Raw genomic sequence first — 16426 nt, forward strand, 5'->3', positions numbered from 1 at the left:
CGGTTCTTTCTTGACCAGGTTGGACAGATGAGACTGGGGAAGAACATAGTGCTGTGTGAAGTGGACAAGATCAATACCTCACAGTTACCGGACTTTTATAAAAGTTTATTAAGTGCTTGGTCTCTACTGAAGGTCACAAGGGATTTTGAAAATACTTCCTTGTTTTGGGTACTGGAGGAACCGCTGCTGTTTAACCATCATGTCAGCTGCTCTTGGGAATTACAACATTTTGCTTATAATTTTGCACAGTGCCATATTACTAAACTTCGGCATTTAATTGATTGGGACAGATTTGCTTGGAAGGACACAACAACAATAGCAGAGGAGACAGGAGTGCACTCTCTGCGATTATTAGGTAAATTCTTAGATAGACTGAGAACATCATTGATCAAGAACTATTGTACACAAATAGAAGACCTGTTTATTACAAAGATTTGCCCTTCCAGTGACTGTGATTTTCCTGCACTTGTGGTGTCCCCGGCATGTGAGTGGACAGACAGTAAAACTAATGGCTCACTGTCCATAAGCAACCTGCTGGACTTACCATTGCAGTGTGTGACTGGAAAACAACTCTACAGAATGTGTGTGACTGTCAACCATCAAACTCAGCTGAAGACGCATCCTGATACACCGTGGAGAGACAAACTCACTGTTCTAGAGGGAGCAAAGCCGGCCTGGAGGTCGCTGTACAGGCCACCATTGGCTCATCGGGTGGGAGATCTGCAGTGGAGGCTGTTGCATGGCATTTTAGCGGTGAACTCCTTTTTAGCAATAATTAGTCCTGGGGTTACTGATACTTGTCCTTTTTGTGGTGAAAGAGAAACTGTGTTTCATTGTTTTATGTTTTGTATGAGGCTTAAACCTCTTTTCACTGTCATCAGAAATCTGATCGTTAGATTGGGTTTTGTTTATAACGAGGTGGGCTTCTTATTTGGGTGGAAGGCAACAAAACGAACAGCGAATAACGTGAACCTGGTGAACTTCATCATAGGGCAAGCAAAACTAACAATATGGAAAACCCGCAAAAATAAGATCAGTGGGGCTGGGCTTCAGGATACCATTGGGGTCTTCAAACTGTTATGTAAAAGTAGAATCTTAGTGGATTTTAATTTTTATAAATGTACAAAGAATTTGGAAAGGTTTAGGGATATATAGTGTGTAAATAGTGTGCTCTGTGAATGTGAAGAAGACGAGTTAAACTTGATGTTATAATATCTCCACACATATACTTAATTAGAGCGTGGTAGGACAGATTGGTTTGGAAATGTTTTCTTCATTTGTTATATTGAATAAGATTATTTTTTCTGTATATATGTGTTTTTTTTTTTGTCTGTTGGGTGGTGTTATGTACTGTTTTTTAACAATTATATCAATAAACGCGTTTGTTTTTAAAAATAAAAATATCTATCTATCTATCTATCTATCTATCTATCTATCTATCTATCTATCTATCTATCTATCTATCTATCTATCTATCTATCACTTGTTCTTTAAAGAAATTTGTCAAGACAGTTCACTTTTTGTTGAGAGGTCTGGAGCCTATCACACTCTACAAAGTCTTGAAATTTCAAAATCTCTCTTTGAAAATCATTTGCACAACAGAGAAACATCCTGTGCAACTTCAACTGCAAATCAGTTAAGATTTTAGTTTTTCGATTTTACCTTGAGAGCGGTTAAACCAAATTGTATATTTCGTATATTTCCCTCTTTTTAACTTCTGGTAGCCGATACTAATGGCAAACAGATTCCCAATACAAGTTAAAGAATCACCAGCAGACTTTGTGCACGGGGTAAGAACTCACTGTTATGAATTGTTTCTGTGCATGCAGACTGGCAATCTTCTATCACACAGATTCCCAAGTTCAGTCCTGTGGTATCATTGTGGCTGTGGGTTTTTATTCCAACAATTTTCACCAGTAAATGATCTAATTGTTTAATTAGTCTTTTTCTTCTCTTATTTTGTATTCAGAAATATGTGTTAGTATATTTACATGTAAATATCTTTAAATATTAGCTTTATTTTATCACATTCTTTTTAATTCACCTTTTCCTGAGGCGTTTACTCCCTTAAATGTGTTCAAATACTGATTAATAGTAAGCAGGACATACACAGGTAAAACTATTTTGGTTAAAGAACATACCTGTAAGCTAATTAACCCTTGTATACATGGGACCTTAACAAACACTATTACAAACGTGGGGACTTTAGAGACCCGTTATATATTTATATTTGAATCAAGGTAGAAATAACCATAACTGTCCACACTTTTATTTGTGTTTTACTATATGTAAAAAAAACACTAAGGTCTGTGTGTCTATTCCCTCATAGCAATCTGATTAGTCAGTATGGATTTGGTGACACGAAGAAAGAGGAAGTGCTAGTGTGATTCACATGAAGAGGAGTAATGGCAGACGCTGAAAGAGTCACCTTCAAAGACAGAAAGTACAAAGCCAAAAAGATAAGGAGAAAAGTACCTCAAAAATAATGACAGAGCCTGAGAAAAAGGCTTTACCGGAGCACGCTTGAGAAAAGGAGAGGTTTAGGCACAAGTGAATACTGAGGAAAGGCCCTGAAAGTACATGCAGGGCACAGAAGGAAATATTTATAAATTATTCTATTACCTGTTTTCAACAGGTGTCGTGGCTAGTATTTATGCACATGGCGAATGTAAATGCACAATCGTAGTCTGTTAATCAGCACAACAATCCCAGACCACACTTACATTTTTATGATCATCGCAATGTGGCTCTGGGCACAATCTACACTGATCAACAGTGATACTGAAAATATCTGGCACCTTTGGTGTTTTTGTCCACTTTTACTTCTGTACGTTGTTTCAGGTGAAGTGACGTGTGCTGTTGCAGTCTGTGTAGCTGTTACAGCTGCCTGCCCTCATCACTTTCATACTCCTCCTCATCTTAACTCTGCACCTCTGCAATTCCTTGTCCAACGTTAATGATATGATGGCAAGTATCAAAATGTACCGCCTTACTCTGTTGTTCATTGTTTATCTCCTAAAGCTCTCTGTGACTCGTCATATGCCATCAACAACAGGGACTCTTTCAAGGCCTTCCTATGCTGATGAGTGTCAGCAGAATGTCTTTTCTTATCTGTCATCTCTCTAAACTCATTAATACCTACATAATGAGCAACACAATAGAGACACATTTGTAGTGACATTTTCTGTGTTTTTCTGTCCACTTTTGCTTCCATAAGAACCTGTTTCAGGTGTGTGACTGAAGCTGTTCCCCTCTGTGGAGCTGTTGCAGCTTCTTGCCCTCTTCACCATCATTCTTCTCCTCAATGTCTGAGTTCTGCACTTCAACAGTTTCCTGACCACAACATTAAATATCTGATGGCGTCAGAAGTATCACTCTGCACTGTATCTCTCTTTCACTTATAAACTGTTATCAATGATGGGCTCTTTCAAGGACTTGTGCTGATAATCATTTCTTTTCTTATATTTTACTTATCTAAACTCATGAAACAGAAACACAGCTCTAATGACCATATTTAGATACAAAGAAATCTTTAAGAAAAGAAAACATTTCCGTGTTTCAAGCTTGGTAAAGCACACATTTTTTTGAAACAAGAGATACTGTGTCAAGAAAAGAGTTGCATGCATACTAGCCATTGTATTGTCCTAATGTTGGCAGTATATTGAATAAAACATGGCATTTAAAATGTGTATGTAAAAATAACACAACTTTATGGCATTTAGGGTCGGTAGCAACCCTATATGCTTTAGGTGAATAAATGATCAAAATAAATTAATTTTAAGCTCATTTAAAACCCATTTTGTAATTTTTTGACTGACATTGGGAAACAACAGCTTGTGTAATAAAGGCAGGGGTCCAGGTTCAAATCTGAATATGGTTGGGATGAACACCTGCAGTTAAGGTGGTCTGTAGGACTGAACTTAAGGACCACTTAGTTAAGACTTTTATTACTAAATAGCACAGAAAGGCACATGACTTTGATACACCAGCTGTTCTTTAAAAGTCCGTGTCATTTGCACCTGTGCCTGCACCACTCATCACTTATTGTTAGTATTTGGATACAATTTAAGGAACAAACTCCACAGAAATAAGGTAAACTCAAATAAAAATGGCAAAAGGAAGCTAAGTGTTTAAAAATATGACAAAGGAAACATATGTCCAAATTTCTTCTAAATGCAAATGGCACTCTAGAGCACTTTTCTGAATGCAGAATAAAAAAGGAAAAACACCCAGGACAACAATTAAATTGATGAGACACGAGAATGGTCTACTGATTTATGAAACTTGTTGGAACCACAGTGGTAATCCAAAGCTGAACCCCTGCTTTATCAACAGCAAATTATTTCTGCTTTATGAAGTCTTCTAACTGCCTAAGGGCAAGCGGAAGAGATGCAACAAGTAAGTTAAATGACTTCCTAGTATAAAAAAGTATAAAATGAAAGCAAGGAAAAGAAAAGGTTATCTAGATTTGAATGAAGTACCCTGTGGTGTGTACGCTTTTATGCACAGACCTCAATATTAACCTTATGTTAAACCAGCCTCATATCTCCATTAAATGCAGATTATAATGATTCACTATTTCATTGACACTTTAGTTTACCATCCACCTGATATCTGTAATGGTCAGTTGTTGTAATAAGGTTTACCTTTCACTTCTGTTATTTCTTTGCATTTGTTGTAACTGAATAGCTTTGCAAATCCCATTCTATCCACCCATCCATTGTCTAACCCGCTGAATCCGAATACAGGGTCACGGGGGTCTGCTGGAGCCAATCCCAACCAACACAGGGCACAAGGCAGGAACCAATACTGGGCAGGGTGCCAACCCACCGCAGGACACACACCAAGCACACACTAGGCCCAATTTAGAATCGCCAATCCACCTAACCCGCATGTCTTTGGATTGTGGGAGGAAACCGGAGTGCCCGGAGGAAACCCACGCAGACACGGGGAGAACATGCAAACTCCACGCAGGGAGGACCCTGGAAGCGAACCCTGGTCTCCTAACTGCGAGGCAGCAGCGCTACCACTGCGCCACCGTGCTGCCCAAATCCCATTCTATGAAAATTACAATGACCATCCATGCTCAAGGTTTTTCTTTTTAATGTTATGTTAATTGGCAAACATGATGTGTGTGAGAGAGAGTGATCTCTGTGCTGGACTAGAACAGGGGTGTCAAACTCTGGTCCTGGAGGGCCACAGTGGCTGCAGGTTTTCATTCAAACCATCTTCTTAGTTAGTGACCATTTTTGGCTGATAATTAACTTCTTTCGCCTTAGCTTTAATTAACTTGACTGACTCAGGCCCCTTAGTTGTTTCTTTTTCCTTAATTAGCAGGCAAACAATAATGAGACACAAAACAAACTGCCACATGACCTGCTAACCTGTGTCCATCACCCAATATGTGGAAATAAAGAAAGGTGGAGGTCTCAGTACGGTTGATCATAAAGTTAACATTTTGACGGTGTTCTTAGAAAAAACAGAAAATCAACAGTTTGAAAATGTCTGCTGTAGCTGAATGAGAGCAGCAACAAGTTGTGGAATTAAATAACGGTTTTATTTAACAGCAAGAATTGGGTCATCATTAAGAAACTGGTTGGAGTCAAACTGGTTGGAGTTTGAAGCCCCAATTTAGCTGGTCATCTGTCGGCTCATTTCACATCTCATTTCTGCTTGTCTACCATTTAACAATGAAAATATTCAATTAAGAGGACCGAATCCTTAAAAACGGCTATTAAACTGAAGGGAACAGAAGTTAATTAGCAGTAAAACCTGGTCACTGATTAGGAAAAGGGTCAAATTGAAAACCTGCAGCCACTGTGGCCCTCCAGGCCTGGAGTTTGACCTCTGTGGACTTGGTTCCTGTCCAGGCCTGTTTTTAGCCTTTTGCACCAGTCCTGATGAGACAGCCTTTGGCCTCCACAACCCTGAAATGAATTGAAAATGTTCTAGAACCTACCAATGGGGGGTATGAGGACCATCTTGAACGCATCTGAATATTATGCCATGTGTATATTTTCTAACTTGTCTATTCTGGTTTTGAAATATTGAGAATTCAACTTTACTTTAACATTATATGAGCAGCTTACATTTTGACTTTTTGTTTTATTTTGGCATTATGTTTTGAAAATTCCACAACAGTATTTTTTTTTTCCTCTCTGTTATGTTTTTGTGCTCCCAGTTGCTAGGAACGTCTGTATTTATACTGGTGTTACACACTCGTGCGTGATCCATGATTACGGATACTTTCTCTAACCTTGTTGTGCCTGTACTTTGTTTAGAGCATTGCTTCCCCTATGGCTGCAGGTTTTTGTTCCAAACAACGTCTGTTTTGAATTGGATTCCGAGCCTAATTAAGTGAGCTGATATTTTCCAGTTTCTTTCTTTTGAGGTCAATGTCGAAACTACAATATTAAGCTTGGTCATTTTTTTTTTAATTAAAATGTACTAAGCAGTAATTTGGGAATAAAATCATGTTTGTAATTTATTTTTTAACAATATTTTCATCCTGAGTTTCATTCTGCTTTTCCATGTATTTTGATTATTTAATCCATTATGTACTAACTAGGAACTTGGCGCCCGCTACGCTGGGTGGCCACAGTTGAAGGACTCAATCGTAAGGACCTCTCGTCGGGTGTCTCACTGGCACGCTTTTGCCTCTTTCTTTCGCGATCACGGCGTAATCTGTCTTCTCTCTCTGTAGGGGTTTCAGTTGCCTTTCACAGCGGCAGAGACGCGTCATTGAGCTAATCTGTGTGAATGCTGAGTGTCCGTTTCTTGCGAGGGACTGGGGGCTTTTCTACGGGGCGGCTATACAGCCAAAAGGTACGCGGACCCGGAGACGGACACGGACACCGCGCTGGGCTTTTATTATATAGATTAGTGGGTCTGAAGCTGAAGTGGTTGCAGCCTTTTTGTCATTCAATGTCATCTGCTCGGTTGGTTGGCTGCTCTGCTAGTTTTTAATTGTACTTACTATTATACAATGAAGGTAGTAAGCTACACAGAAAAGGGGCAAAATAATAGGAAAATAATGCAGGGAATTAAGCATTTAAAGCTATAGTAAAAGATAGAAATATTTCTACATCCCTTTTAAATGTAAACATCACACTGTTGAGCTTTTCTGAATGAAGAATAAGAGAAGAGACAGAAAGACCTGCTAATTAAATCCATCAGTTCTTATCACTGATTTTTGAATATGATTTGAACAAAAGCCTTCAGCCACAGTAGGTCCCCAGAAGCAAATTTAGGAACCACTGGTTTAGAGCTCTGATTAATTTAATTTACTATCTGCATTGACATCCTTGTTACAACCCTTGCTGGGTTTCTTTGATGCTGTTTTTTAAATCTTCTGATCCATCTCTATCTCTCTTTTTTCTGCTCTCTTCCCTTGGAGCAATACAATCCACTGTCAAGGCCAACGTTTCACTATTCTTGCCGAGAGCAGCCATGCAACACTGTGCCTGCTCTCTCTAAGACATCCAATGATTTTCAAGAACCTATTTGACAATTTTCTAAAGTTAATCTGCATGACCTTATCAGACTCTTCATACCTTTAGCAGTAAACATAATGGCAAAAGTAGTACTGTCACATTTCTAGAGTACAGTACAATTCTTATTTTAGGCTTTGTTAACGTGGCTAATAAGGACCTCTCCTTAAAATCTAAAGGCCACCCTGCTAGCTAAAAACTGTACAGTACCTCTCCCTCTTGCAGCATCTTAAACTGAGCAAGAAACCACCTTTGACAGAGAAGTCTAACTCAATAAAGTCAACAGTGAATGGTGAAGTGAGCATGATTACCTCCACGGTAAGAGCATCTCACCCACCTACTCAAGGTCCACCTGCTTATCTACACTCTTAAACATAATGGTTCCTTAATGGCACTTTACGGTTCTTTACTGGGTTGAGTGGTTCCTTGTAGAACTATTGCTTGACAAAGAACCATTTCATTCTAGGAAGGGTTTGTTGCATATGAAGTTGGTTCTTTGTGCTTTGAAAACCTTCCTAATTTGTAGAAGAAACCCAAAATCTTTAATGTTTGGTAGGCTGCCTAGCAGGACAGTAACAGATTAGGAAAACTCTGACTTAGCCTGTGTGATTGTATGCGGCAAAAGTCCTTTTAAAATCATGACTTACTGGTATTTCCCAAATCTGTTACCGTCTATTCATAGTTATTTACTCTATATAGCCTGTTATGGATCGAAAATAAATAAAACTTCTTTCTGGAATCTTAATGTGGATGGGTCTTTTTGGAAACAAAAATAGTTTCCTTATCATATCGCTTTGAGAAACCACTCTGGCACCTTTGTTTTTAAGAGTGTATTTGTGAAATACATTCTAACAACAACAACAACATTTATTTCAATAGCACAATTTCACAGAGAAGATGACAAAAACAACAAGACAAGAAAAAACAAATTAGAAGCAGATGTAAAAACTAAGTAAAATATTACGTTCCCAAGACATTAGATGAGAATAAATGAGTACGTATTGTCACATACGCATGCTTAGGAGGCAGTCCTCAAGCCTGGAGGCGAGTCAAATATCGCGAGACAAGGGGTTGATAAACGGTACTAACGCTTCTCTCTCTTTCTCTCCCTCATCCATACTTCCGGGTTCCCAAGATGGCATCCAACCGTCACTTCCTCCTCTGACTCCCAAGGACCATGCCACTTCTGGTGCTCTCGCCATGATGTCACTTCCAGTTTCACATCAATTCCGGCTTCCAAAGATGATGTTGCTTCCGTCTGACAGCAATGACGTCATCTCCTGCCAACTCACATCTGTCCACCATTTTGACTCTTTAAAACGCCACTTTTCTGATGTATGTAATTTAACCACTGTGAGCAGGGGGGCTGAACGCACTCCTAGAAGACACGGACACGTCTCAAAAAACCCCTCCTTCTCTACCTCCTCCCAGCATGTCAGGTGGCTGCAGCATACTTAGACTCCCACAGAGTACTGGAAAAAAAAAAGGAAACACACAAAAGTCGTGATTAGTGATCAGCCTATAAAACAGCAAATATACACTCACCTAAAGGATTATTAGGACCACCATACTAATACGGTGTTTGACCCCCTTTTGCCTTCAGAACTGCCTTAATTCTACGTGGCATTGATTCAACAAGGTGCTGAAAGCATTCTTTAGAAATGTTGGCCCATATTGATAGGATAGCATCTTGCAGTTGATGGAGATTTGTGGGATGCACATCCAGGGCACGAAGCTCCCATTCCACCACATCCCAAAGATGCTCTATTGGGTTGAGATCTGGTGACTGTGGGGGCCATTTTAGTACAGTGAACTCATTGACATGTTCAGGAAACCAATTTGAAATGATTCGAGCTTTGTGACATGGTGCATTATCCTGCTGGAAGTAGCCATCAAAGGATGGGTACATGGTGGTCATGAAGGGATGGACATGTCAGAAACAATGCTCAGGTAGCCCGTGGCATTTAAACGATGCCCAATTGGCACTAAGGGGCCTAAAGTGTGCCAAGAAAACATCCCCCACACCATTACACCACCACCACCAGCCTGCACAGTGGTAACAAGGCATGATGGATCCATGTTCTCATTCTGTTTACGCCAAATTCTGACTCTACCATTTGAATGTCTCAACAGAAATCGAGACTCATCAGACCAGGCAACATTTTTCCAGTCTTCAACTGTCCAATTTTGGTGAGCTCGTGCAAATTGTAGCCTCTTTTTCCTATTTGTAGTGGAGATGAGTGGTACCCGGTGGGGTCTTCTGCTGTTGTAGCCCATCCGCCTCAAGGTTGTGCGTGTTGTGGCTTCACAAATGCTTTGCTGCATACCTCGGTTGTAACGAGTGGTTATTTCAGTCAAAGTTGCTCTTCTATCAGCTTGAATCAGTCGGCCCATTCTCCTCTGACCTGTAGCATCAACAAGGCATTTTCGCCCACAGGACTGCCGCATACTGGATGTTTTTCCCTTTTCACACCATTCTTAGTAAACCCTAGAAATGGTTGTGCGTGAAAATCCCAGTAACTGAGTAGATTGTGAAATACTCAGACCGGCCCGTCTGGCACCAACAACCATGCCACGCTCAGAATTGCTTAAATCACCTTTCTTCCCCATTCTGACATTCAGTTTGGAGTTCAGGAGATTGTCTTGACCAGGACCACACCCCTAAATGCATTGAAGCAACTGCCATGTGATTGGTTGATTAGATAATTGCATTAATGAGAAATTGAACAGGTGTTCCTAATAATCCTTTAGGTGAGTGTAATTACATTTCATGTAAAAGATCCCATTTCCTCCTCCCCTCTGCATGAAGTGCTAGCATTAGTGCTGCTATTGTTTTAACTGATCAAATGAGAAAGTCAAATTAAAGGAGAGCATTTTTAGCAGTTTTTAAAGTGTTCTACTGTTTCCATATCCCAAGACATAGTGTGGCCCAAATTTAGTACAGGTTGATCTGCCTCGAACATGACCGTCAACCTGTTTGTCACTGGATCAGACCCTCCTCCTTTGCCTCATCACTGAAAGGGCCTAATAGTGATTTCATGGGTGATTTTTTTTAAGGTTGTGCTAATCAGGTTATATGGAACAGCCAGTTCTTTCTCCAGGGAGACATGCCAGTATTTCTACTTGGACTTTTGATGAACTCTTGTTCATGTTCACATTAAAATTTGAGTAATGAGTGTATTTTTTTTTTGTCTCTGTTTGTCTGGCTTTTCCCATTCAATGAATTTTAAGACCACCAGAAGCTTAGGACTGTCAACAACAAAACTTTAAAGGGCCTTGTGGCATACAAACCCTCCCCTAACACTAACGTCACAGTCATGAAAGGAGATTTTAATTCTACTTCTCGTCTTGCTCTCTGTTTTGCTAATAAATGTTTTTGTACAAGTATTGTGCATCGATCATGGACACTGATGGGCTCAGTTTGGTCTCCTCTCTTTATAGACCGCCCATGCATCTATTAATCTGTCACCACTAAACAATACAAAAGTAAAATGGTGCCAAGAATAAGATATCAGACACCTTACTGTATTTCACTATACTGGTAGCCTATTAAACCAAAAACTAGTATCATAAAATTGTTAGCAGAAGGAAGACACGAGCCATAACTTCAGAGTAGCAGAAATCAATAGGCTGCTGACTACATGGTGGTTAAAGATGATTCAGATGGGTGAAACCTGTGGGATTGCTTCACTTCAGGAGTGTCTTAGAGCGAAACCTGAAATAACGTTTATGAACAAACAGGCTGAGAATTTAGAAAGCTGACAAAGCAGCTAAGAAATTCCAGAGGCAAGAGAAGACGGAGATAAGAGTGGGTTGGCCACATACTGGGCATAGTGTGAGAGGCTGGTACTCGCCTGTACCAGGAGAATGTGGTGACACTATTAAATCCTATCAGCTTTTAAAAGCTTTATTCCCACATTTGTCCGGTACCAATCAGATGCTCAAAAGTGATTAAAATAGCAAATGTGGTGCTTTTTTATGGTGAATGCTAATACTTGTGGCTTTCAACAATATATGACTGGTCAGGTTTTACATTGAATGTCATCTTGTATCTCCCTAGATTATCATTTTTGTGGATAATATGAACAACATGAAATCACTTTTAGCTAATCTTAGGGTTAGGAGTACAATATCAATGATTGTATTTAGAGAACACAACAAAGTAAAATCCCTTGGTTCTTAAGTAATTGGTTAATTAATTTAAAAATCATAAAATATATTTTGACATGCCATTGTGCTGGTATGATAGTCCCGGGATAAAAAGGGACAAAAAGGTAAAGGGCAGCAGGTCGTGGTCTGTGTTTTCAGCAGGGTTGGATAAAGTGCCCAATAGTCATAGGAGCCATATGGGAGTGAAGGTGGAGTTACCTTTCTGGAATGTGACTGAAGTAATAAGTAACAGTTGCCTATGAGAAAACTACTCAAGTAGAAGTTTTCAAGTATCAGCAGTTAAGTGTGCTTAAGTATCAAAAGTAAATGTAGGATTTCTCTCCATTTTATACATATGATCAAAAAAAGATCTACAAGCCTGATATAATTCAGGTGTCCTTCTTTTTCAACTTGAGTTGTATTACAGTCACTAATGTGACTTGAAGCAGTGACATTCAGTGAGAGTGGACAACTGAAGGATTGGATCCCAATTCAGTAGGGTGGACACTAATGGACGAGTCATGCAGGCCGCCTACACTTTACAAACGAGCTAATCTGTCCCTAAGAACCCCGTCATAAAGTGAAATTTCATAAACTAATTACAATTCATTTAAATGGAAAACATTTTTGAGCATTCCCTGGCCCCAATATTTGTTCAAAATAATACTGAACTACATGAATATTAGACATCAAATCAAACCCTAATAAGACATTGCCCTTTATTGAATAATGTATAATCGAGTCCTTTATCTGGACTTTGTCACTTCTATTTCGCTATCTATTTTGAACTATGATGCCCAAGATAATGTGGGACGTAATGAGAAAAATGTGACAAGGTGAGTGAACCTCAGCATGTGAACACACAAGTGTACCTCACTGCATCCTGCACAGCATCACCCCATTCGGACCATCTGTTATGGAGATAACTTAGACATGAACTGCAAGTCAACCCCATTCACCCCAGTTCTTAAACATTAAGTCTTGTGCTGGATGCAGCGAGGTGTACTTGAATGACTCGGTAGATGACAGAGTGCATTCAAATTTTTCTAAAGCAGTTGTTCCTAAAGAGGGTGAAGCCTGCATTTTAGATAACTCATTGAGTTAAAGCATCTCTTATATATATATTTCTCTTCTGGTTCGTCCTGCTTCCACTTCAAAACCGGTCCATTCCACCCACAGCCGACACGGCATTTCTCGATTCCTATTCGTCCTCTTCCACAAATAACTCAACCTCCAGGCCACGGACCATAGTGTTTTTAAATACACGGGCAAATTTATCACCAGATCTCTCCACTATACGCTAACACTTCTACCTCTCCAGGATATGGGCAGTTGTATGTTTTTGACACAGTGCAAGCTACTGAAGTACGCTTACAAAATAAAGAAAACTCTACATGCAGTGAAAATGTACTTCTCCAGCTAGATTCCATGCTCAGAACCATCAACCCCTTCGCTAAATCATACAAACACATGCATGAAATTGCTCAGTCCAATCCAACAGCTTCTGGACGAATGGTTTTCAAGGAAAACCCTGGGCAGGATTTACGACGATACAATGCCCTGACATGTCGCACCGATGTTGCAGCGATTTTCATTGGCGAAGATGGCGAACCCCCTGCCAAAAAGGACATTTGCATCTATAGCAGAGGCAACTCATGTAAACAGATTTCCACACTCAATTTGAAGTGCGATCCTATGGTTTACCCACTTTTATTCCCTTATGGAGACATTGGCTGGCACAAAGATTTACAACATGTTCCCGATAAAAGAACCGAAAACCGAGTCAGGCTTACTCAATGGCAATTTTACACGTACAGATTATCAATGATGAATGCATTTATTATTTTTGCACTCCAGCAGCAAACTATTCCAACAGTACGTTGTAGATGTGCATGTTAAACCGAGGGCCCGCGTCTCAACTATCTCAGATTACATCAACAAGATCTGCGCCTGGAACAATACAAAGGACTATCAGATGCACTGCAAGCAAAGGCTGAAAATAACAACGTACGTGTAGGGAAAATGATCATATTACCGTCCACATTTCCAGGATGTCCAAGGTACAAACAAAACTATTGTTGTATGTGGCTTTTTCTACGGTTAGATCTTTCGACTCATTATCTGTTGTCACCAGCAAAACACCTATTCACAACTGCCTCTTTCAAGAAGTATTTCTTTCTTCTTGATTTCTGAATTCCTATCTCGCCGTTTTCCATTCCTATTCTTACCCCGCCATATGCTATGGCGGGCGACGGCTAGTTCTACATATTTGTGTAGTCTTTTGTTTTCTGGTGTAATATTACAGTAACTTAAGTGTGTAGCAAAGTATATCAGAGTAAAATTAGCCTTTTCTGTTATAAAAAAAAAACGAACGGCTTGGAAGGAGACGATATGTGATTTTCTCGGAGACACTTCGTCCTGCGAGACAAGGAAGTGAGACAAAAGGACAGCTGTTGTACAGGCTTTTAAATGATCGACACGTAGTGCGACAAGCAGAACAGGCAGCTCGGCAGCAGCAGCAGCAAGACAGCAACTGATCCGACCGCATCTCCTTAGCGTGCGTTCAGCCCCCTTCACAACGCAAAGTGTGATAGGTGAGTGAAGTGAGCAGGGGGCACAGCCTCCTAGTCCTTTTAAAAATTAGTGACGTAAAAGTGAAAGTAGACAGAAAAGTTTATATTCAAGTAATCTATAATCATAAAAGGCAAAGACCCTCACTGACTGACTGACTGACTCACTCACACACTCATCACTAATTCTCCAACTTCCCGTGTAGGTGGAGGGCTGAAATTTGGCAGGCTTATTCCTTACAGCTTACTTACAAAAGTTAAGCAGGTTTCATTTCTAAATTCTACACGTAACGGTCATAACGGTCGATAACGATCGACAACGTCCGCCATGTTGAACTTTCTTATTTATGGCCCCATCTTCACGAAATTTGGTAGGCGGCTTCCCTGCGCTAACCAAAACCGATGTACTTACTTATTTCGATGGTATGACGCCACTGTCGGCCGCCATATTGAACTTTCCAACGTCACCAATTTTCAAACTTCCCGTGTAGGTAGAAGGCTGACCCCATCTTCATGAAATTTGGTAGGTGGCTTCCCTGCGCTAACCAAAACCGATGTACGTACTTATTTCGGTGGTATGACGTCATTGTCGGCCGCCATATTAAATTTTCCAAACGTCACTAATTCTCCAACTTTCCGTGTAGGTAGAAGGCTGAAATTTGGCAGGCCCATTCCTTACAGCTTACTTACAAAAGTTAAGCAGGTTTCATTTCAAAATTCTACATGTAACGGTCAACAACATCCGCCATATTGAACTTTCTTATTCATGGCCCCATCTTCACGAATTTTGGTAGGCGGCTTCCCTGCGCTAACCGAAACCAATGTACATACTTATTTCGGTGGTATGACGCCACTGTCGGCCGCCATATTGAACTTTCCAAAGTCACTAATTCTCCAACTTCCCGTGTAGGTAGAAGGCTGAAATTTGGTACTTATTTCGGTGGTATGATGCCACTGTCGGCCGCCATATTGAACTTTTAACGGAAACCGATGTCCATACTTATTTCATTGGTATGACACCACTGTCGGCCGCCATATTGAACTTTCCAATGTCACTAATTCTCCAACTTTCCGTGTAGGTAGAAGGCTGAAATTTGGCAGGCTCATTCCTTACAGCTTAATTACAACAATTAAGCAGGTTTCATTTCAAAATTCTACGCATAATGGTCATAACGGTCAACAACGTCCGCCATGTTGAACTTTCTTATTTACGGCCCCATCTTCACGAAATTTGGTAGGTGGCTTCCCTGCACTAACCGAAACCAATGTACATACTTATTTCGGTGGTATGATGCCACTGTCAGCCGCCATATTGAACTTTTCAACAGTCTTTGTTACTTATGGGCCCATCTTCAAGAAATTTGGTACACGGGTTCCCAACGCTAACTGAATCCTACTTACGTACATATATACGTCCATAGCCTGCACCTCGGTCACCGTGTGAGGCGGCATTGAGTCCCCCATCCCAACGCCTCCCACGTTGTTGGCTGCTTGGCTATATAAGACCGTCCGTCGCTCCAGTCTCTTCATTTCCTTCCTTGCTTCGCCACGGGATTCACGTCTCCCTACTGATAACTACAGCCTTTTTGTTTAATCCACGGCTTCTCTGCTGTTTTATTGTTTGTTTATTACAATTATAGTTATTGTATAGGTATTTTACACTTACTTTATATTGTTCAGGTACCCATTTCCTTTATCATTCCAACCGTACCCCCATTAACATGTCTATCGAGGTGATCACCATCGATCAAAGAACTGTCACTTACCGAGTGGTTTCCATGCCCGGAGATACCACCTACCTTTCTCATTCTCTGTGTTACATATTGCACGGCCATATCAGGCTCACTCTTGATATCCGGAGGAACATTCTGTCTTATGTATTGAATGACTGGGACAGGTTCAAGGTGTGGACTGATTACGGTACAGGAGATAATTATACTACACAGGAGCACTAGAAGAGTGAAATGCTTAAGCCCTTCACCTATGGTTCTGCATGTGAGTTGATGGCTGCCGCTGAATTGTTCGGTTGTCGCTTTCAAGTGTACCGAAATGGCCAAATATTTTACACCTTTCGACAACCGCCAATGCCTCTTAAACATCTTAGATTCACAGGTGATGATTTCAGTAGTGCACACTTTGATGTTTATGAATGTTTAAACTCTCAAAAGCTGGATGTGATTTTATCGGTGAAACCGGTTGTGTGCTTACAACGCTTGA

The 16426-nt window shown here is 40.3% G+C and overlaps 1 long non-coding RNA gene across 1 annotated transcript in view; it reads right to left on the minus strand.

The window, feature by feature from the left end:
* Positions 1-8437: 8437 nt before the first annotated feature.
* The window catches only part of LOC120526192, a 66461-nt gene continuing 58472 nt past the window's right edge, over positions 8438-16426 (minus strand). The window contains exon 4 of the long non-coding RNA XR_005633098.1: positions 8438-8962. This is a non-coding gene — a long non-coding RNA (uncharacterized LOC120526192). The remainder of the gene's footprint in view (positions 8963-16426) is intronic.

The sequence above is a fragment of the Polypterus senegalus genome, chromosome 3 (assembly GCF_016835505.1).
Source record: "Polypterus senegalus isolate Bchr_013 chromosome 3, ASM1683550v1, whole genome shotgun sequence".
NCBI classification, from domain to species: Eukaryota; Metazoa; Chordata; class Cladistia; order Polypteriformes; family Polypteridae; genus Polypterus; species Polypterus senegalus.